The sequence below is a fragment of the Carcharhinus amblyrhynchos genome, chromosome 10, assembly GCF_965287045.1.
Source record: "Carcharhinus amblyrhynchos chromosome 10, sCarAmb.v2.hapA, whole genome shotgun sequence".
Classification (NCBI taxonomy): Eukaryota; Metazoa; Chordata; class Chondrichthyes; order Carcharhiniformes; family Carcharhinidae; genus Carcharhinus; species Carcharhinus amblyrhynchos.
In genome coordinates, this window is record NC_137333.1 from 9,118,689 (window position 1) to 9,143,037 (window position 24,349).

Sequence of the window (24,349 nt, forward strand, 5' to 3'; positions counted from 1 at the left end):
CTGTGGCACATTCATGAGGTAAATCACTACATGGATGGAACACTTAGGGAGGTGGTTACACTGCAGATTAAAAGCGTGCAGATAGAGAGAGAATGGCTAACTGCTCGGGCAGTCTAAGAGAACCAGGCAAATAATGCAGGAGATCCCTGAGTCAATCTCTCTCACTAACAAATTTTCCATTCAGGAAGCTGGTGAAGGTAATAATTCCTCATGGGATTGCACAGAAGCCAAGACTGTGGCACCACAAACAGCTGAGCTGCAATGGAGGGGAGAAATAAAGGTGGAAGAACAATAGTAATAGAGGATTCACTTGTTTGAGGAAGAGACAGGCATTCTTTAGATGTGACTCCCAGATAGTATGCTACCTCCCTGGTGCTAGAGCCAAGGATATCAAGAGCAGATGAAGAAAGTCCTTCTGATGGAGAGTGAGCAACCAGAAGCCATGTGTCACATTAGTAACAATGATACAATTAGGAAGAGGGATGAAAGCAAAATTTAAGGAATTAGGAAAACATTTTAAAAGTGAGATCTCAAAAGCAGTGATCTCAGGATTACTCCCAATGCCACGTTCAAATGGGCGTAGGAATAGAGTCATAGAAACCCTACAGTGCAGAAGGAAACTATGCGGCCCATTGAGTCTGCACTGACAACAATTCCACCCAATCCCTATCCCCTAACCTGATATTTTTACCCCACTAATCCCTCTAACCCATGCATCCCGGGACATTAAGGAGCAATTTAGCATGGCCAATGCACCTAACCCACACACATTTGGAGTGTAGAAGGAAACCGAAGGAAACCCATGCAGCCATAGAGAGAATATGCAAATTCCACACAGACAGTCACTCAAGCCGGGAATCAAACCCAAGTTCGTGGAGTTGTGAGGCAGCAGTACTAACCACTGTGCCACCATGCCGCCCCAAGAAGCACCGAATGATTGAACACGTGGCTGGAAAATTAGTGTAGAGGAGAGGACCACAGGTTTCTGAAGCTTTAGGACTGGGTCTGGAGTAGGTGGTACCTGTACGAGATGAATAGGTTCCACCTAAGCAGGACTGAGACTAATACACTCACAGAGAGATTTGCTCATGCTGTTGGGGAGGGTTTAAACTAGATTGTCAGGGAATGGGAACTTAAGGCAGAGCTCAGGTTGGAAGGAAGCAAAACTGGGAAGAGGAAGAAGGAAAGTATTAAGCAAAATTAGAAAGCAGATGAAGTGAAGGTAAGAATGTGCAGTGAATATCTACATTTCCTTAGGTTAATGGCTGTCCTAAACATTGAATAAAGATGCAAGTTACATCATTACACCCGGCATGTTGTCAATGTGCAGTTCGCTGCGAAAATAGGCAGCACAGTGGCACAGTGGTTAGCACGGCTGCCTCGCTGCGCCAGGGGCCCGGGTTCAATTCAGCCTAGGATCACTGTCTGTGTGGACTTTATACATTCTCCCCGTGTCTGCGTGATTTACTCTGGGTGCTCTGGTTTCCTTCCACACTCCAAAAATGTGGATTAGGTGGATTGGACATGCTAAATTGTCCCTTAGTGTCCCAGGATGTGTAGCTTAGGAGGATTAAGTGGGTTAAATGGAGATAGCATCTGGGTAATATGCTTTGTCAGAGAATTGGTGCAGACTCAATGGGCTGAATGACCTCTTCTTGCACTGTAGGGATTGTAATGCTGTGGATTGTGCCACTTCCATTTCACACGGGAGTGAGGAACAAGCTCACAAAATGGTCTCATCATGAATTAGATATGAAATCTTTTAATTAAAAGCAGATCTTCATTCAGTGTCCTTGTTAAGTAGGAAATACCATATTTATTTAATTTGCTTTTGCATGTTTTAATGAAGGCGGGGTTTCCTAGGTCCTAAAGTAAGCTGGGGGAACGAAGCACTGATGGAGATATCTGGCATAATATTTCCCATCGTTATTAAATTGTTTACTTGAGTTATCACCATATGGCGATCCCCAAGGTTGTAACTTGCGGCATTTTACCCCAAGTCTCTTTAATGGATTAAAATATTTGATGAAAGACAACTCCAGGGCACTACATGAATTTCTACTTAATGTTCATTTTATTCAGTAGTTTTAAAATATTAATGATAATGTCTTGGTGATGTTAATGTTGCCTTTTAAAGACTTAGGAAAAAATGTCACATTAAAGCTGTATGAGAGTTCACCTTCATATAAACTATGGAATTTTAATGCATATTGTAGTTACTTCCCCCACTTTATTCTACTTCAACCCCATCTCAATTGTCTTTTGGTTCTTCCTCTCAAAATCAAGAGATTGGCAGCGAGGCCAAGTTCCACGCTCAATGGCAGTACTCTACTCAAGAGACGATTGTGACAGTAGAGTTTAGGCAATGGCTCTGAGTGGCCTTTTCATCCAATAGAGCACAACAGCTGACACAACACCCAGGCACATGCACTTCCAAAACTGGATCGCAACTAGCAGTGGAAGCCCTGGGATATTTATGCTTTCACACAGCGGCACGGTGATTAGCATTGCTGTCTCACAGTGCCAGGGACCCAGGGTCAAATCTGGCCTTGGGTGACTGTCTGTGTGGACTTTACACATTCTCCCCATGTGTGTGTGAGTTTCCTCCGGGTGCTCCAGTTTCCTCCCACAGTCCAAAGATGTGCAGATTAGATGGATTGGCCATGGTAAATTGCCCCTTAGCATCCTTGGATTTGTAGATTAGGTAGATTGGCAGGGTAAGTCCATGGGGTTAAAGGTAGAGGGTTGGGCTTGGGTGGGGAGCTTTTGAGTTGGTACATGACTCAATGGTCCAAATGACCTCCTTCTGCACTGTAGAGATTCTTCAATTCCTGGAACTCTCATGTTGATTGTTATATTTTGATTGTTGTCAAGAGAATTTTCTACCCTAAATAAGGCCATTTCAACTAAGTGGCCAATGCCCATTTTGATGCTCATCATGGGCTTCATCCTAGCCTACCACCTCTCAGCCTGTCAGCATGTCCTTCCTTTCTTTTCTCCCTCATCCTCTTACCTAATTTCCTTTTAAAAGCTCTAATCTAGTCAACTCCACTATTCCCTGCTGCATTGAGTTCCACATTTTAACCATTCCCTGATAAAGAAGTTGCTCTTGAATAACCTATTGGATTTATTGGTGACTATCAGATAGTTATGACCTCTCATTTTGCACTTTCCACATGTAGAAGCGTCTTGCCAATATTTATCCTGTCAAACCCCTTCATAACTTGAAAGGCCCTTTCTTCAGTCATTCAGCCTTCTCTTTTCTGAAGAAAAGAATTGCAGACTGTTCAGTTTTTCCTGATAGTTGTAACATCTCTTTTCTGGATTAATTCTTGTCAATCTTCTTTGCACATTCACCAGCGTCTCTCTAAAAATTTTGTATTGTGGTAACTAGAATTATACAAGGCATTTCAATTATTTATTGCTCAACTTTTTTTTGTAAATCTTACATGGTTTTAAAGTTTAAAGTTTATTTATTAGTGTCAAAAGTAGGCTTACATTAACATTTCAATGAAGTTACTGTGAAAATCCCTTAGTTGCCACCTAATCTGCTACACTGAGGGACAATTTAGCATAGACAATACACCTCCAAACCCACATAATTACCCTGTTTATTATGGAATCATAGAATCTACAGTCAGATGGAGGCCATTTGGCCTATTGGGTCTGCACTGACCACAATCCCACCAGACCCTATCCCCACAACCCATACATTTACCTTAGCTAGTCCCCCGACACAAAGGGCAATTTAGCATGGCCAATCCACCTAACCCACATGTCTTTGGACTATGGGAAGAAACTGGAGTACTCAGAGGAAACCCATGCAGACCCAAGGCGAATGTGCAAACTCTGCACAAACAATGACCCAAGGCGGGAATCAAACCCGGGTCCCTGGCGCTGTGAGGCAACAGTGCTAACCACTGTGCCATTGTGCCACTCTTATCTACCTAATCTACAAATCCATGGACACTAAGGGCTAATTTATCATGACCAATCCATCTAACCAGTATGATTTTCGGACTGTAAGAGGAAACTAGAGCACCCAGAGAAAATCCACATAAACACGGGGAGAATGTGCACACTTACACTGACAGTGACCCAAGCCACGGATCGAACCCGGGTCCCTGGCTCTGTGAGGCAGCAGTGCTAACCACTGTGCCACCCCTGAATGAAGAAAATAAAAATTCTCCATCTGATCCTCGTCAATCTCTATCCTCTTTACAGTCCTGTTTCTTGCTTGATTTCTTTTCGCTGAAGTCAACTTTCCTTTACGCTGTGTCTCGTTTCCACGTTCATTTTTCTGTGGTTTCCTTCTTGCTGTTCTCTCTCTGTCTCTTGTCTTCGTCTTCCACGGTTTCATTTATCCCTTGATTATTTTCCGTTCTTCCGCAAAAAAGTCCCCGCCTATATCAGAAATTCCCTGTAGACCCGGTACAACTGGCTGATTGCTTCTTTCCATTTTAATCACATTTAATCGAAAGGAATGTTAATGTATTTCCCATGACCCAACGGATTTATCGAAATAAAGTTTCCAGTAATGATAGAGACTGCAGGAGTTTTGATAGCAAGCTGCGCATTGCTTGTACTCCTGAAATAACAATAGATAGAGCGATATGATTATGTCAATCATTTCTGCTGGAGCTTCTGGCAAAGCTGTGGCATTGAAAAAGCCTCATTGATTGGCACAAAGATTGAGGCAGTTCTGCTGAGCACCTTTGAATTGTGGTCTCCGAATAATCATTATGAGATTAAGTATGTGTCGAGGTTCTATCTTTGTCAACATACAGATCAGGTGACAAGGATAAGATGGGATATCTGCACATTCTGCTCAGAATCAATGAAAATTTCTAATCTCAGTGATCCAACTGATCAACCCACATGCCCAGATAAGAAATTGTACAAACTTAATTGACTTCATAAATCCCAAACTGGGAAAACTTGAAACCGTCAGAGTGGATCAGCCAATTCACATTAGGATTTGCCATAACGTGAGGGAGAAAAAGTGAATTCACTGGCATAGAACACGACTAATCCACACAGTACAAATCATGCAGAATGGTGGCTATACATTTTCGTAATAGACCGTAACAGACCATTAAAGGCCCTTCAATTTTTATCAGCCATTTTTAAATGGCTGAAGGCCCCTGCTAAAATATAGGGCAAAAAAGAATGCATTCACCTGCTAATATCACTGACAGTTAAGTCCTGGGTAGAATCTATGAAAGTATATCAAAAGTTAAGTTGTTCAAAAGACATGAAGAGACAAGATCAAAAACGTATGCCTCATTTGCTAATAAACATGGGGTTTCTTTATCTGCTTCTGATGCAAAACAGAAGTGAAAAATACACAGAGGATTGTGGAGATATTGAAAAATAATTGTATTTGCCCAACGCTATTTAGAGTTAAGGAGTATGTCAGCATTGTAAGAACAAAAAGGACAATTATGTACTCTAATTGAAGCAAATAGCACTGCTGCATTTAAGTGGAGGTTAGATAAGTACATGAGGGATGAAGGGATACAACGATATGCTAGATGAAGGAGAATGGTAAGAAATGTATGTGGGGCATAGACACCAGCAGAGACCAGCTGGGCCGAATGGCCTGTTGCAGTGCTGCACAGGATTTTCCGGCTTTCCCTGCGACGGATATTAACAGCAGTGGAGACAGCTCGTTGGTGGGATCTTACGGTCCTGCTGAAGTCAATGGCCATTTGCGTTGCTCAGAGGCCATGTCAGGGATCCCTACTCGGGGACTCACCTTCGGCAGAACCAAAATATCCCACTGGCGGTAAAGAGCTGGAAAATTCCACCCTATAGCGTCGGATGCATATTTACTGAGATATTAGACAATGCTGCATTGACATTAGACCAAAAAAAAAGCATGGACAAAATTTTATATTCCCCTGCTTGTGGGCTTGTAGGTGGGAAGTGGTGTAATGATTGGCTGGGAAGCTGTTCAACTACATAGAGCATCACCAGTCCTGGGCATGTCCAATTCCAGTAACAGACACTGACTAGTGAACAACAGTGGCAGCCCTTTATTCTCTATTCATTCATGGGAATAGGGCCTAGGTGGGGTTGCCAATGGCTCAGGCTCAATAAGTCAAATGGCCTCCTTCTGCAGTGTAGGGATTCTAGGATTCTATGATTCGATGAATGTTATAGTTACTCTTACCAGTTCTTGCTTTTTAAATTAAGTTTGCTGCAATCTCATACTTTTGCCATTGTAAGTAGAAAAATTGCTAGTTTTAACAAAGAACAAAATCAGCCTGGGAAACAGGCCCTTCGGCCCAACGAGCCCGCGCCGCCATCTCAACACCACCTCTCTACCCATGACCCCTGTCTAATGTTTTATGGCCATCCAGATTGAGGGAAAACTGATTTAGGGACAATTTATTCCTGCCAATCAGCCTAACAGCACATCTTTGGGGTGTGGGAGGAAACCGGAGCACCCGGAGAAAACCCACGCAAGCACGGGGAGAATGCGCAAACTCCCACAGACACCGGCCCAAATCCATGTGTCTGCACAGCAATCAGCGATAGTCACTGAGCTGTCGTCTTGCCCAGTATCTTGTCCAGTTTAGGCACACACTAACACCGCTGGAAAATTTACTGCAGCCATTTTACTTATACAGAACTTTCCTTTGCAGCCTTTGTTGGCATTTATTTTGTCCTTTTGTGTTTGCTTTACGCAGGTTTGAAGTTTACTGTGTGCCATGTTTCTCAGTGTCTTCTCAATATCATTTCCAGGGTTCAAAGGCCTATTTTATCTGCACTTCTGGCACCAGGTTTCATGTATAAGGACAGCAATCTTTATCAGTGTCTGTTTCAGTGAGAGGCTTTATTGAACTGATCAGGGATGACAGCTTACAGTGTTCCTGCCTCATGGCAGAGTTAGTTGGCTATGATGAGACAGATGTGACATGTAGACAGATTGTGCTTGAAAATCTAAACACCCACCCCTCTCCAGATGAAGAATCTATTCTTCATGTCCCCTTTAATACAGCAACAAATCACTTTAAAACTCTGCCTCCTGATAAATGATCTCTCCACTAGGAGAAACAGGTCTTTCCTGACAACTTTATCAGGTCCCTCATAACCTTGTACACTTCAATTAGACACCCCTCGGCCTCCTCTAACCTAAAAAAAACCCTAGCCTATCAATTCTTTTCTCATTGCTGCAATTTTCAAGCCCTGGCAACATTCTTGTAAATCTCCTCTGTCTTCTCTCCAGAGCAGTTATATTCTCCCTGCATTGTGTTAACCAGAACAGTCCACAAAATTCCAGCAGTGGCCTAACCAGCACTTAATCAGTTCCATCTCTGTCTTTGTATTCAATATGTCACCCAATAATGGAAAATGTTCCTTAAGCTTTCTTGATCAACTTGTCCACCTGCCCTACCATCTTCAGAAACCAGTGGACACTCACTCAAATGTCTCTCACTTTCTCAACCCCTCTCACTATCTTCCCATTTATTGAGTATTCCCTTGCTTTATTTGCCCTCCACAAAGTGCATTCCCTCATACTTTTCCAGACTAAATTCCATTTGCTACTTCTCTGCCCACTCAATCAAACCATTGATACCATAAAATCATAGATCATAGAATCCTTACAGTGGGGAAGGAGGTCATTCGGCCTATCGAGTCTGCACTGACCACAATCCACCCAGGCCCCATTCCCGCAACTCCAGTATTCAATTGCTAATCCCTTGATATGAAGGGTCAATTTAGCATGGCCAATCAACTTAACCTGCACATCTTTGGAGACATATGTATCATAACCTGTATATCATTCTGGAGGCAACAGCTATCCTCTTCAATATCCACTGCGTGACCAATCTTTGTCTCATCTGCAAATTTCCCAATCTTTTCTCCCACACGTGAGGCCAAATTATTAATACATACAACGAACAGCAAGACACCCAACACTGAGCCCTGTGGAACATCAGTGGAAACCACTTTCCATTCATAAAAACATTCATCAACCATTACCCTTTGTTTCCTGAGTTAATTTTGCATCTGACTCACCATGTTCCCCTATATCTCATGAGCTTTTACTTTTCTAACCAGTCTGCCATGTAGGACTTTGTCAAATGCCCTGTTAAAAATCCATGTAGACAACATCCACTGCAATCCTCACCAATCCTCCTCTCTCCTTCCTCAAAAAATCTGATTGTTAACAAGACACAACCTTCCACTAATGAAACTATACTAACTGTCCATGATCAGTCCATCCCTTTCCACGTGACAATACACCCTGTCTCTCAAAATTGATCCCGATAACCACCAGGATCAGATTGACTGGCCTAGAATTATTTGGCCAATCCCTTGTACCCTTTTTGAATAATGTTACAATGTTCACAGATCTCCAGTCCTCTGGTACCTCTCCTGTAAACACAGTAAAAAGTCTGACAACACCAGGTTTAAATCCAACCGATTTATTTGATAGGAGACCAAATAGTCAAATAAATTGGTTGGATTTAAACCTGGTGTTGTCAGACTTTTTACTGTGTTTACCCCAGTCCAATGCCGGCATATCCACATCACCTCTCCTGTAAAACAGAAAGAAATCCCACAGCACTCGTTTAAAGTCCAAGCCTTTAAACTGGTGTTGTGGGATTTCTTTCTGTTTTACCCCAGTCCAACGCCGGCATCTCCACATCTCTCCTGTATCCAATGAGGATTGGAAAATAATCCACAGAGCATCAGTTATTTCCTCTCTGGCTTCCATTAACTGCCTGAGATACAGTCCTTCCAGCCCTGGGACTTATCCATCTCAAGGGTGACAGTCCCTCCAGTACTTACTCTCATTATACTTATTGCGTCTAATATTTCATCACCCTCCTCTTTTACTAGAATATCTGCAGTATCCCTCTCAGAAACAAAGTGTGAGGTGAGGATGCCAGCATTGGACTGGGGTGGGCACAGTAAGAAGCCTCAGAACATCAGGTTAGAGTCCAATAGGTATATTTGGAATCACGAGCTTTCGGAGCACTGCTCCTTCATCAGGTGAGTCGCCCAATGTTCCTTACAGAAACAAAGTATTCATTGAGAATCGTGCCCACATCTTGTGCATCCACACATAAGTTACCTAGTACATCTCTGCCATGCCCTTAACTTTGTTATTGTCTTGCTCTTAATATGCTGATAAAACATCTCTGGATTTTTCTTTATTCTACCTGCCAATATTTTTCATATCCTCTCTTTGCTTTCCTAATTTCCTTGTTTACTTCACCCATGTACATTCTACACTCCTTTAGGCTTTCTACAGTAATAAGCTTTCATTTTCTGCTTTATCTTACCCTGTATGCTTCACTAGTTCTGAAGAAAAGTCAACAACCAGAAATGAATACTGCATTACTTCTTTCAGTCCACACTGCATTTTCTACACTGCATGTGACTAAATTTACCAAAGGCAATATTTAAGGTCTCAAAGTGAACAAAACCATGGAAAAGTACTGTAACCCTTATTCATTCAAGAGGATAACGCAGTGGCAGAATGGTTAGCACTGCTGCCTCACATAAATAGGTTGGACTAAAACCTGGTGTTGTCAGACTTTTTACTGTGCCTCACAGCACCAGGGACATGGGTTTGATTCCTGGCTTAGGTCACTGGCTGTGCGGAGTCTGCACGTTCTCCCTGCGTCTGTGTGGGTTTCCTTCAGGTGCTCCAGTTTCCTCCCACAATCTGAAAGACATGCTGGCTGGGTGCGTTGGCCGTGCTAAATTTTCCATCGGCGTACCCAAACAGGCATCGGAGTGTGGCGACTAGGGGATTTTCACAGTAACTTCATTGCAATGTTAATGTAAGCCTATCTGTGACACTAACAAATAAGCTTAAACATGTTACACTTCCACAAGAAATGTTTAAGATACTAACCCACTCTATATCTAAAAATGAACCTTAAAAAAAGATTCAATGAAGTATGTGCAACACAGGTAAGGCCAAGATTAATTGCCCATCCCTAATTGCCCTGTTTGAAGTTGTTATCTGGTGATGTTTTATTGCCCGCCTGCGCAGGCAAATTTAACAGATTGGGTTAATCAGACAGTATTCTACAACCTTTTAAAATGTTAAAAAATAGATTGAAAAAATACAAAGTAGAGCTATTTCTGCTGTCTCTTTCTTCATGTTTATCATCCATCGTTCAATAATTTAGGCTATTTGTACAGAGATTTTCCCAGCGCTACCCCGTCAATCTCTGCATTATCCTGTAAAGGGAACAAAATGCTGCTGTGCCAGTTACAGTGCATTTTCAATTGAACTTCAATTCAAGGTTGTGCTTTCATGTTATCTCTTGCAGTTGTAAATCAGCCTTCACTCAGCAATTTAACTATTATCGCCGATATCTTTCTGCGCTGTATGCATTTTATTTGCTCTACACCTTTATGCCAAACATGCATCCTCAATTTCATGAAGATCAAGAGATTGTGGAAGAATTGGACTAACGTATGAATGTGTGGAAGCTGTGCTGTAACTTACTGATGCCGTTGTGCTTGTATAAGTAGCGAGGGAAATGCAAACTCTCCAAAGGTGCTACAAAGTGGTGTTACACTAATGTTTGGACAGAGATATATTTTTAAGGCGCATCTTGCAAGCTAGATCTTCGGATCAGCATTACCATAGTGCTGGTAATAATCCATTTGCAATAAGATTTAATTTCAATAGCAAAGGGCCAGTACAAGCATACTGGGCCAAATGGCCTTTTTCAGCATCATAAATGACAGTGGATCAAACTCACAGGATTATAATAACCTCTGCACAGATAGTAATTATTGGAGCAGTTTTGCATTTACTATAAGTAACACCAGGATTATGTATAACACTGGTTAGGTACCCTCAGAAAACTCCATTTTACAGTGCTCAAGATACCAACATGATGGATGGGATAATACGAGCGTCCTGGTAATCACGTTGACGTGTATCTGGCGTGCACCACACTGACTTGCTCTGGTGGCCATAAAGTGTGGTGAGGCAGACTAATGAGGTCAGATTGGGATTTCCACCCCTCATTGGGGCAGAGGCCCCGGCCTCTGGCCCATCCTATGGGCCCACAGTTCCATCAGACCCGGCAATGCCTGGAAGGTGTGGGTGCCTGAGGGAGAGGGCGGCATTGGTTTAAAGGATGGAGCCGGTAGGAAGGAAGGAGGAAGGTTTAATCTAAGAGAGGGCTACCCTGCGAACATCAAAGGGCTATCCCTGAATAGTCCAACCCTCACCGTCCTTCTTGCCCTTTAAATATTTCATGTAAAACAATTTGTGATTCCCACTGCCCCCCTGCTATCCTCACCAAATGTATTGTGGAGTGGGCAGTGAATTATTGGGACAATAAGCTTAATAAGCTGCCTAATTGACCCTTATAGTTTGTTTCAATATGGCAGATAGGCTGCCAATTTTGGCACCTACCCATCCCCAATAAGGGGTGGGCAAGAAGGTGGTTGCACCCATCCCATTTTATGTATTACCCCCTCACAACCAATGAGGACATGTAAAATTCAGCTTGAGATATCTATTTTAAAGCTTTTTCTTCTATTTGTTTATGGGATATGGGCATTGCTGGCAGGGCCAGCATTTATTGCCTATCTATAATTAGCTTTGAACTGTGTGTCTTGTTAGACTATTTCAAAAGGTATTTATGAGTGAACGATATCTGGTTACTGATAGAGCGAGCACACAGCTGATTACTGATAGAGTTAGCACACAACTGGTTACTGATGGAACAAGCTGTTCAGGACCAGATCAAAAACTCCAAGACTTTTTATTAAGTTAGCCTAGACTCTAGGTTTTACGTTTGATTTTGGCATTAGGGTGGGCATAAGGTGTTTCACTCCAGGTATGATTCTATTGACCCACTAGGGAGCTTTTATCAAACCAAATTTATTTAAGAACACAGTTAAATTATAACAAAAAAATTGCATAACTTTTACAATATTTAAACAAGACAAAATATAATTCCCAACAGTTATCTGTCTTTTTGGTTCCAATTTAGCAGTATCCCCCATAGACATAAATCCTTTCATAAAAACCAGTTAGCACAGAATCCAAATATGCTTACATGAGTACCAGATTTCTGGTATTTTAATACCATTAGAGATTGATCCAAATAGACTTTTGTCTTCTAATTCTCATACAGCAACTTCTGAAGAAAGCTCCAGCCCCAGGCAATAGAATCTCAGAGAAAAAAGCCTTTTTTCTAATGAGATTCCATTCCTCACTTCAGAGAGCGCAAGATATACAGATAAAGCATCCTCTCTCTAAAGATCCCAAAAAACAGACTGCCTTGATTTCTCTGTGAAAGCCTAGCTTCACCCAGGCATATGACCTCACCTGTCAATCAACCTCACCTGTCAATCCGCCCTACTCTGCAATATCCCAGGGGGAAACACAAAACAACAGAACATTGCATTAGTTTGGATTAATACAAATATTGCAGCAATTAAGATTAATTATGCTGCTACAGTGGCAATACAGGGCTGCTGTTTACAGATGGAATGGCTCCAATAAAATGGAAGGGACTAGTTAACACACTCAACAGAGAAACATGACTAAATGACATTTTTAAAGGCACAATATCGTCACAGGGCACAGTTCTGGTTACTAACAGAGTGAGCATACAGCTGGATACTGACAGATTGAGCACTCAGCTGGTTACTGATGGAGTTAGCACACAATAACCAGTATTTCTCCAAGAAAATAACAATTGATGCAAACTCTTAAAAATCTTAGGGAAAGATGCTAGTACCAACATTATAATCAGAAACCAACTAAAGAGACAAACTAAAGCTTGCAGTAAATTATTTTCCAACCCAGTTATTAAGATAGTTTATTTTTGTAATCTTTTATCAGCAATTTATTTGGTTTACATTTGGTTTGTAGAAATCTTTCCAAATTTTAAGCCTGTCTTAGACAAAGTGTCCTTTCCCTCATCTGATGAGAAAGTAAATGTCTCTAAGGTTGAAACAAGGAATCATCTCAATTTCTGCATCATTTCAGTCAAAATTTATACGCGATAACAAGCAATGTCTATCTCCTGATTTGGAACTATAAGTATAGCTCAAATCACTTAGGAATGTCAACTTTGTCACACACTTTGCCAATTGTTTACCAAAATCATTGAATAAATCTACTAAAATTCAGTGTAAAATGCTTGTCCTTAGTAATTAAACTAACAAATATGTTTGAAATTCTCGTTTCAAAGCTTTCACGCCAATATGAAACATCCAGAAACACTCTGATCAATCATTTTCCCTGTGGCCCAATGCTACAGGAGACACAAGACATATTCTCACCCAAAGTACATTACATAAATTCAAAGTGATTAGACATCAGTTATTTGCCTCAGAGATGAACACCAATCAACAGATATTCAGCATTACTCAGGGCGCCCCATGTACCTTGTCCATTTCCTATGTTCAGTGTTGTAATGGAGAATGGTTAATTAAACATGGACAGTTTAGATAGTTGTTTCTAGTGATAACTTCATGTTATTATAATTACATTATACTCACAAAATTGAAAAGAGTTATTTGTGAAGAAAGCATACCACACAGTTGTTTTCTTTCCCATTAGATTACACAGTGGAGATATTCTAAGTGCTACATGTCAAGTATCCTTTATGTGAGCATCCCAGGAATCGAACAAAAATCAAAGGTCTTTTTGAACGGGAAATCAGTGACCCAATTGCCATGGACCTCTGCAACCGGACTTGAACTTCAACGCGGGAAATTTTGTGCAGTAGGCATATCATATCTAACAAACAAAAATATCCCAATACTGAAATGCAATTGGCTCCTCAGTTTCAGATAAAACATACTCAAAATGTGACGGTAAATATGCTTGACCTCAGTAAACACAAAAAGTACAGTGAGCTGATTTGTGATTAGATAGCTAAGTGTCATATGTCTGAAGAGCAAAGTAAATGGGAGAGTTCTTTGGCCTCCCAGCTACGCGTTTCCTGCTGGCGGGAGGTGGTGCGATGTTTGCTCATGGCAGAATTCTCTGATTCCCACTGCTGTCAATGGGAATTCCCGCTGACGTCACCCCATGCCGGTGGGAAATCTGCAGGCGGGGGGGTGCGTGCACTGCCGGCAGGACTGGCAAATCCCCTGACACTGTTTTAAAGAAGAGCAGTGAAGTTAGTCTCTGCGTCGTAACCAACATTTATTCTTCACGTAACATCGCTAGACACAGATTATTTAGTCATGATCACACTGCTACTTGTGGGATCTTGCTGTGCAAATTGGTTGCCGTGTTTTCCACATTTCAATAGCGGCTGGACTTCAGAAAGAACGTCTTGTCTGTAAAATACTCTCGGTCATTTTGTGATCATGAAAGGTGCTAAAGACGTAATTGAAATGAGTAGTTATCTGAGGCCACGCAAAGTAAATGCAACATGCAAATTTCCTTGTTCACAATATCAATAATATACAGAATATTGATAACAGTTTAGCAAAAGAAAAGTTCGCAGGACTGATTTCTGAAATTTATCACCAATGTCTACTTAGGCTAATTAACATTACCAAGTATTCTCTGTTTTCTATTATCTAACTAATAAATTTAGAGCCTTTTCTAGAGTTTGTTCCTTTGAGTCGTAAATCTCCCATGAAGCACCTTCTTTAATACTTTCTGAAGGTAAAGTGTGTAGTACCCTTCGTGTACATTTTTAGTAATGACTGCCTTTCACAAATCCAATTTGGGCTAGATTTATCGCACTAGATATTCTAAAGAGAGAAGACTAGTTAACATTGTGGGATTTTATCCTTCATCAGGATTGAAAACCACTCTTCATGTTCTGTAGAAAAGTCATTTAGAACCGAAATGTTAACTCTGTTTCTCTCCACAGATGCTGCCTGACCTGTTGAGTTTATCCAGCATTTTCTTGATTTATTCTTGATGTAATTTGTCCTCCCTTTTACAAATAGTGATTGTCCAATTCCAATATCAGCAGTGTCGCCTTAGATTTTAATTACTTGCAGTTTGGCTGCTTCCTTCAATGTCTGTATACAGGTAACATTGCTACTCAATGCCTAGCTTGGACAAATGAGTAAAGATCCCACAACCTTCTGGTTTATAGAGCTGCCAGTTGAATAGCACAAGTTTGGACAGTACATAATTATTCCAAGCCAAGTCGCTCGCTTGCTGGTCAAAATTCCAGTGCAGTTTCGTTGAAATACCATTCCAATGTGTAATTCATGTCACAGGACTTGATGATTGTCTATGGTCTCCTGACATCAACCAAATCACAAAAAATCGAACCACATCTAAAGTCCTCACTTACGATGATGTAGATGTTTGTATGTTTTAGGGTGACAGCGTAATCTTTAAATGTTTTTACAGTTGCTCCGCACCCCACCCCCTCCGCCCCATCTTTTCCCCAGATTTGGAGGAATCAGCAATGTCTGTGATGTCGGTTGTTCAAAGGGAATGCTAATATGCGGGACCCGTGGAGCTACGGTCAGGAAATGAATCGGCTCATCAGCGTGAATACTGCTTCTCTGTCTCCGTCACTGCTTGTTGTGCTGCAGTCATGCCTGACTTCCAATGTTTTATTTAACATCCAGAAAGTCAATTGCAATCATCGCAAATCTTTCTTCTTCAAACGAAACTGCACTTTAAATTAACTAGGAAGGCATGGGGGCAATTGATTTTATGCCGACCCTACACTACAAGATGACATTGTGTTAACTATTCCAGCAAGGCGCACAGATCTGTTGAATGCTGGTTAAGTTTACAACTTACTTGTACTTATTATATGGGATAAAAGGATTCCCTGTGTCCACTAGATAATAATGGACTGTTGTAAAGAGTTGCAGGATAGTGCAGCCACTGTTATGAGGCCAGTTCTTCATTACAGCAACATAGAGGGTAATTTTAATCTAACCATCCCATCAGGAAATTGGCGGCATCAGTTTCAACACTAATTTTATGTGCTGCCCATTATTACACTCCACTGAAATCAACAGAGAACTAGAGTTATTGATATTGTCAATGTTGTAGCAGTCGTGGGGAGGCAATAGCCCAATGGTATTATCTCTTGACTATTAATCCAGAAACTCGGCTAATGTTCTGGGGACCCGGGTTCAAATCCCACCACGGCCGATGGCACACTTTGAATTCAATAAAAAAAACTCTGGAATTAAAAATCTACAGATGACCATGAAACCATTGTTGATTGTCGGAAAAACCCATCTGGTTTACTGATGTCTGCTGTCTGTACTTAGCCTGGCCTACGGGTGACTCCAGGTCCACAGCAATGTAGTTGACTCTGAAATGGCCGAGCCAAGGGCAATGAGGGGTGGGCAATAAATGCTGGCCAGCCAGCGACACCCATGTCCCATGAATGAATAAGATGAAGGCTGATCTTTCTTAGGGTGGCTGTGTTCCCAGGAATATACAGGCAAGAGGGTGCAAACAATGGGTCATACAGGCTTCTTTCAAATATGCCATAATGGCCACGAATGGGAAGGAGTTTCATTCAATGAATATCCAAGTTATAGGCACCCATTGGCATCCCATTATATAGTTGGATTCCAAACAGATTGGAAGCAACAGTACACATCCATCTTTTGATTTATTAATCCATGGGACATGGATGTTGCTGGCTGGTCAGCATTTATTACTTATCCCTAGTTGCCTGAGGGCAGTTAAGAGTCAACAACATTGCTGTGGGTCTTACAACAGTCCAAAGGTAGCCTAACCAACATTTCAAATAGCTGCAACATGATTTCCCAGTTCTTGCGAGTGACACCTGGCATGTGTGGGCACTGCACCTAAGCAGGGAGGGGTTCTGATGAGGAATGGGGGCTGGCGTTTGAGGATGCTGCTGGGAGGTTGGGTACGGTGGCCCTGAGAGGGACAACATGCGGAATCCTGTGAGAAGGGAGTTGGGGGGGGTTGAGTCCTTATCTGGATAGGCACATGAATTGGGGGGGTACAGAAGGATACAGGCGGTTGGTCTAGGTAGGGCAATGTGATAAGCGCAGCCTTAGTGGGCTGAGGGGCCTGGTCCTGTGCTGTATTGTTCGTTGATTTTTGTATTTTGAGACTGGGAGCACTTGCCCTTGCTGATTGCTAAAAAGATCATTCATCTTTTTCCTACACTGTACACCTATCCTCTTGGTCAAGCTGCTGGTACTGACCAGCGCTGCCACCATCTTCTAGGCTGGGAATTGTCACCTTGCTGGAGGGTCCCCTGCCAACCCAAGGGTATATTTTCACCCCCCTTTCCTCCACTGCATCCAGCAAATAGATGAGGCCCTCTTTGTAAATCTAGGAGTTGGTCTCCTTGTTGCCACCCTCCTGCTTGAATGAGACTGAATGCTGTGGAGATGTTGAAATGCAGCACCCCCTCCAATGAAATGCTCAGTTAATCCCCGGGGCAAGTGAAACAAACACTTCGGGCCTCAGGCGAGGTGCATTTCACATGGGGAAAAAGTGCACTGTTGAAACGCCTGAAAACTGCGGTCCGGGTTTTGCCACAGGGTCCGACGGGAATCGCACTGATTTCTTGGGAAGATCCTGCCTGTAATTTCCAATTCCCAGGAAGTATAAGCCGTTCTCAGGCTACACATGAAATAATGAGATTGATACATCCTGATCCACTATGATATTACATCAGGCCCTCAGCCTCTATTAATCATTTCAGATATCACTACTAACTACATTTGCAGAGCACTCCCATGTCATATTCAGCCATTAGACTTTAGATTGAAAAGTCCAGCGCAGCACTATTTTACCACGATGTTTGCACAGGGAGAATTTTATCTTTAGTCCGAGTTTCACAATAAACTCGAGATAGCAGAATGTCTTGAAATAAAGAAAATCCGGCTTTTCCTTTTGCTACAAACTTAAAATTAATTCACAAGTGGACTATAGCTTTTCCATTGATTAAAAATTAATTTGCACCGTATTAAATGCTCAACTTGCATTGCTAGGAGTGTTCCAGCTATGTTTATAACATGAAAACGAAATAAGTATGCCTCCAGTTTTTTAACTGCAACATTTTTGTTTTGTATCTGGCGGACGAAAAGGGGGTTATGTTTGTATTTGATTCATTTGTGTTAAGTGACCTTTTTATCTTTGATGTTCGGAGTTATTTCAGCTTTCTTAATGCTGTTTCCAGGACCACATTGACCTTTATGAGGAATGGAGAGGTTTGACCTACCTCTATCATTTGCCCATGTGGGATACATATGCTGAGCATTACTGGTGTGTGCCATGGTGGTAAGTGAAGTATTTACAAAAATTTGAGTTGACACTTTTTATCAAATGTGGAAAGATGAAGACAAAACAGCTGCTATCCCTGTCGTAAGCAATCTCCTGATGATTGAATAAAAGTGTCAGGAAAATGGCTGGTTGATAGTCTTTTGTTCTCTGCCATCTAGTTTGATGTTAGTTTGAGCTGTCATTTACGTATCACAGTAGCGTGATTTATCAATATAGGGAATGACCTTGTGGTTTCACTTCAGGTAAAACAAGAAAACAGCACCCTCTACTGAAGTCTACAGCTTCCAAGGAGAGTTGCAACCATCTACTTATCTGACCTTTATTGCTTCCTAGTCCCGCGGTTAACATTGCAGGCGAACTGTGACCTTAAAAGAAGGACTGCGCAAATTAATTGGAAGGTTGGTCAGGCTTGTGGGGGGAGGGTTGGGCCAGGTTTTCTGCCTCAAGAGCCACTTGTTGACGTTGGGTTAACATAGGACAAACTATCAAAACCATGCTTGCAGTTTTTATGGGAGCCTTTGTTAAGGAAAGGCTCACAAATGAATCTCAGCTCCTTTTCAAAGCTCGGCTCACAAAGTAATAAAGTCGCCGTGATTGGCGGCCTGGCTTTCTAAGAAGCCGGATGACTTTAATTGCGAAAGTGCCCCTTTATTTGGACTTCAACAACTTCAGAGCCAAGCTGAAAACCACAGCTGCTTCTTATTAGATGCTTAACATCAGATCACAAGCCATTTAATACTTAGATAATGTTCTTCTGCTGGTTAGATTGATTTGATAGAACATGTGGCTTGTTTGAAATTTTTCAAACCAAGGCAATTTTTTTAATACACTTCAAAGGCTTTTAAGAACTAAATGATTAGTGTGTTTATATTGCTTTGCAAAACCAAAAATAATTGCATTGTTGGAAAAATAATAAAAAGGGCTTAATATTCTCATATGGCGATTTAAGATAAATAATTACTTTAGTTTCCTGTTCCTCGCCAGTCTGTGGAACCAAACAGAAAGTAATGAACACGGTAATAGATCATAGGTATGCAACTAATATTTATTCAAATCAACAGTAATAAGCTACACATTTGTATAATTAGTTCACTGGAAACATTTTTTCCATTTATCTCATTTCTAATAGCTTGTGACTTTATAGCTTTTATATGGTTCCTGATCATTAGCAGCAATGCCACTGATATACTGGGATCATACGCACAGTAGCTGAGTGAGTTTCAATGCCTGCCTCTGGTTCAAAGGTAGCAGAGGCAAAAGTCTGGCCCATCGAGGAAAGTCAAGGAAATGTTGAAGCTGACAGACTTATGCATCAGTGTTAGCGGCTACAGCTACAAAGCACAGCACATATAGTATAGCGAGTGGTTGATTCTTAGAAGAAGTCACTCTTGGGGCTCATTTATGCAATAAATTATAAATCAATTTATACATTTCAGGAGTGCTGTGCACTCAGAGAACATGTCGGCGAGTCTCCCTAACTGGGCAGTGCGGAGAAAAGTAAAGTTTATTTATTCGTCACAAGTAAGCTTACATTAACACTGCAAGGAAATTACTATGAAATTCCCCAAGTCACCATAGTCTGGTGCCTGTTCGGGTCAGTGCACCTAATCAGCACGTCTTTCAGTGCTGTGGCATAGTGCTTAACACTGCTGCCTCATAGCACCAGGGACCCAGGTTCAAATCGCAGCTTCGGTCACTGTCTATGTGGAGTTTGCATGTTCTCCCCGTGTCTGTGTGGGGTCCCTCCGGGCGCTCCAGTTTACTCCCCCAATCTGAAAGACGTGCTTATTAGGTGCACTGACCCGAACAGGCACTAGACTGTGGTGACTTGGGGAATTTCATAGTAATTTCATCGCAATGTTAATGTAAGCCTACTTATGACTAATAAATAAACTTTACTTTTCTCTGCGCTGCCCAGTTAGGGAGGCTTGCCGACATGTTCTCTGAGTGCACAGCACTCCTGAAATGTATAAATTGATTTATAATTTATTGCATAAATCAGTCATGCAATAAATTATAAATCAATAAGTTAATATTTTGGGTGACATGGTGGCAGAGTGGTTAGCACTGCTGCCTTGCAGCGCCAGAGACTTGGATTCAATTCCCAGCTTGAGTCACTGTTTGTGCAGAATCTGCCCATTCTCCTTGGGGGTAATTTGCCCATCCCACACACCACAGGAATCATAGTGAGCGGAGGATGGGATTTTCCAGAAGTGGAGCCAGAAAATACCCTCTCTCCCCCGCTTCACCCCGTCTGCAACGGTTTCCTCCAAGTGCTCCAGTTTCCTCTCACAACCCGAAAGATGTGCCAGTTAGTTGCATTGGCCGTGCTAAATTCTCCCTGTACCCTGAACAAGCGCCTAGAGGATTTTCACAGCAACTACATTGCAGTGTTAATATAAGCCTACTTGCGACACTAACAAAGAAATCAATAAAATCAAGAAAACACTCTGCAATCTTTCAACTCTTCCCAATTGAAGAACGTCATATAAATTGCAACATATTGCTCACAATTGGGTCACTTAATCTGCAATGCATGCTGGACTTGGTGCACAGAAAGTTGATTTTTCCATGGTTTCAGATGTGGAAACTCCCCAATAAAGCCAGCACAGGGATGATAGGCTGAATGGCCAGTTGTGTGCTGAAGTTTCCAGGATTACACTTGCTCGGAGACTCGTGCTTAATCATCACGGTGTCAGAGAGATTTTTTTTTGCTTAAAAACCATATCCTTTGTAGAATTGTGGTTGGAAAGTCAGATTTAAGATTGAGAATAGTTAGCTGGCGTGTTGGTGCATTAAGCGTTCTGTGAATGCAGGAAGTTAGGCGACATAAACCCCACTGGAAAATGGATTGCCTGCAGAAGTCAGAAAGAAAAAGAGACAGAAATAAAACGAGAGTGTTTGAGCTCAAAGAAGGAAGTGGAAAGCACCTCGGTGGGAAATCTGAAGTCACCTCTGTCATATATTTTGTGTGGCCAGCATCTAAAATTATTAAGAGAGGCTTCAGACTTTGTTTAGAACGAGGGAGGTATTTCGTAGAATCATAGAATCCCTACAGTACAGAAGGAGGCCACTTGTCCCATTGAGCCTGCACTGACAACAATCCCAACATCGTAACATCACGTATTTAACCCACTAGCCGGTCCCCCGGCTCCAAGGGGCAATTTAGCATGGCCAATCAACCTAATCTGCACATCTTTGGAGTGTGGGAGGAAACTGGAGCACCCAAAGGAAACTCATGCAAACTCCACACAGACAGTGATCCAAGTTTGGAATTGAACCCAGCTCCCTGGTGCTGTGAGGCAGCAGGGCTAACCACGGTGCCACCCCCTATTTATTGAATAGAGAAACTTAGGTACAGCAGGCTTATGTAGCACCAAGGCTGCCGGGGGCAGAGCCCCAGTTATACTTATTTACTCCATGCTTCCAGAAAATTCTGCTGAGAGTGGACTCCACCCTCTGGCATGCGCATTCACTCTCAGTTCCTTATGGTCCCTCAAGTCAGGTGAACCTCTACTTAAAGAGACAAGCACTACATACACACGATCTCAGGCTGGCTTGCCTCCACATTCCCAATAGCAAAACTATAGACGCCTTAAGCTCAGTTGCCCAAACGTGCAATGCTCCCTTCTGATGTTTATCGAGGGCTAATTATTGAAGTGTAACTGATACCACAATACGAGGAACAGGTTCATAAGGCTTGCTGCTCCACTGCAGATAATATTTTTGCCTTGCATATTATTTTATATGCAGTGGATGGATTTATTTTTGATCATGCATTAACCACTTTGAGGATTGTAATGGAATTCACTAGCTGTTCTGAAATAAAACATACATTTCATTATTCAATGAATGAAATAAAAGTTTTAATCCTGTGAAGTTTCGAAAGCTACTGAATTGTGTGGAGTAAATAACGTGGGTGGTGCATTGATACAATGGCTAGCACCGCTCCCTCACAGCACCAGGGCCTCGGGTCACTGTGTGGAGTTTTCATGTTCTCCCTGTATCTGCGTGGGTTTCCTCAGAGTGCTCCGGTTTCCTCCCACAGTTAGGTTGATTGGCCGTGCTAAATTGCCCCTTAGTGACAGAGGTTGCGGGTGGGAATGTTTTCAGTGCAGGCGCAATGGGCCGAATGGCCTCCTTTTGTACTATAGAGATTGTGTTCAGCAAGTGAAATTTATAGAAAAGGTATTTTGCACATCATTAAGAAAGAATATTATTTTAAAATTTGCAGCTGATTCTGAAGATTAGAACTTTAAAGTTTACATATCAGTGTCACAATTAGGCTTACAACAACACTGCAGCAAAGTTGCTGTGAAAATCATCCAGTCTCCGCACACCAGCATCTTTTCGGGTGCACTGAGGGAGAATTTAACTTGGCCAATGCACCTGACCTGCACATCTTTGGACTGAGGGAGAAAACCGGAGCACCCAGAGGCACAGAGAATGTGCAAACTCCACACAGACAGTGACCCAAGTTGGGAATCAAACCCGGGTCCCTGGCCTGGGAGGCAGCAATGCTAACCACTCTGCCACCATGCCACCCAAAGATCTGAGGTATCAGAGCTCAATTTGCCTATTCAAAGCGCTTGTGCTTTGCTTTGAGAGGCATCCTTCCCCTGACACCAAACAGCATGAGGTTCATCCAGCCCAACAACCACTCAGGTCCCCTCCCCCCTCAGACTCCCCCACTCAGCCCCTTGTTCGCCTTCAGACCTCCCACTCAGCCCCCTTTGAGGCCACGCAGAGGGAACAACACTACCCCCTGGCAGCCTGGTGCCTTGAGCCCCATGTGGACTTGAGAAAGTAGCTCCAGTGGCCATTTGCCTCTCTGCTGATACCAGACTGCGAAGGAAGGGTCCCTTAAGAAGCCTGAGGTTGAGTAAGTTCAGGCGGAGCACATGCTCTCGGGTGGGATGGGGTATCATAACTGAACTGCATACCTGAAGATCACTCCTGGCATGGAGATTTCAGGCAACCCTGTGATCAATACCTGCAGTCCTGCCTGCCAGTTGTTCAAATTCTGAAGTGGCCAGGTCACTTTAATCTCCTTCCAGTCATCTGGCAGGATTTTAAATCATTGCAGCACTCCATTCGGCAGCAGTGATTTTTCTTTCTCCCTGTCAGAAGCTGCCAGTAAGAACAGACCCCTTTGAAGTTTTCTAACAGAGAGAATATATCAGTTTTACCAGGGGGTTCCAGTCTGCCCAGCTCGGCACTCAGCCTCAGCTTATTGCAGACAACTTTGATTGAAAGTTGTTGGGTCTTCCCAGCAAGCTGAAACCATTGAAACCCTCTCATTGCACTTGAAGCCTTTGATCTGCAACAAATTCAATGTGCAGTGGCTTGTAAAAGATTCAGCTGCCAGCTGAATGGACTTCTATCATCCTCCTGCCACCTGTGTTTATTTTTATTTCCCTTCAAAGTTGGCTGTACCTCAAGTACACCTTGATCCTAACTGCAATGTTGACAGATACAAAAGCCTGATTGACAGCTCATGGTTTCGCTTCCTCTGTGAAGTGGTTTGTGGGTGGGAGGGTGCCCCTCTTTGGTGAGTGGTTGGCAGTGCTCATTTGGTCAGTATGGGGGGTGGGGGGGTCGCCTTTTTTTTGTGGGAAGGAGGCTGTCTTCAAGCTTGGAGATCAGATTGCCATTTAAAAATGGTGGCCGGTCTCAGAACAGCGGGGCTAGCCTGTGGTTTGTCTGCTATGCATGAACTCACCTGATGAAGGGGCAAACCTCGAAAGCTAGTGGTGTTTACTACCAAATAAACCTGTTGGACTTTAACCTGGTGTTGTGAAACTTCTTACTTAACTAGCATCTAGCAGGGTGCTGCAGATATCCCGTTGGCGCAGGCACTTTTACTCCCAATTCGGGAGAATTGCAGCCTTTATATTTCTTTAAATACAAGCACCCCATCACTTTTCATTTAATACGTAAGTGATAAAAGTATTCGTGAAAGTACCTTATACCACACTGAATGTTAAATATTAAATGGGTTAAAGTCCGGTAGTACAGAACTTGAGTATTGCTGAAAATGGAGGCATTCTGTCAAAGCTTTTTGTCTTGCACTCCTCACGACAGTTCGCAAGAATTTGTTCAAATTCAAACTAGACCGGTAAA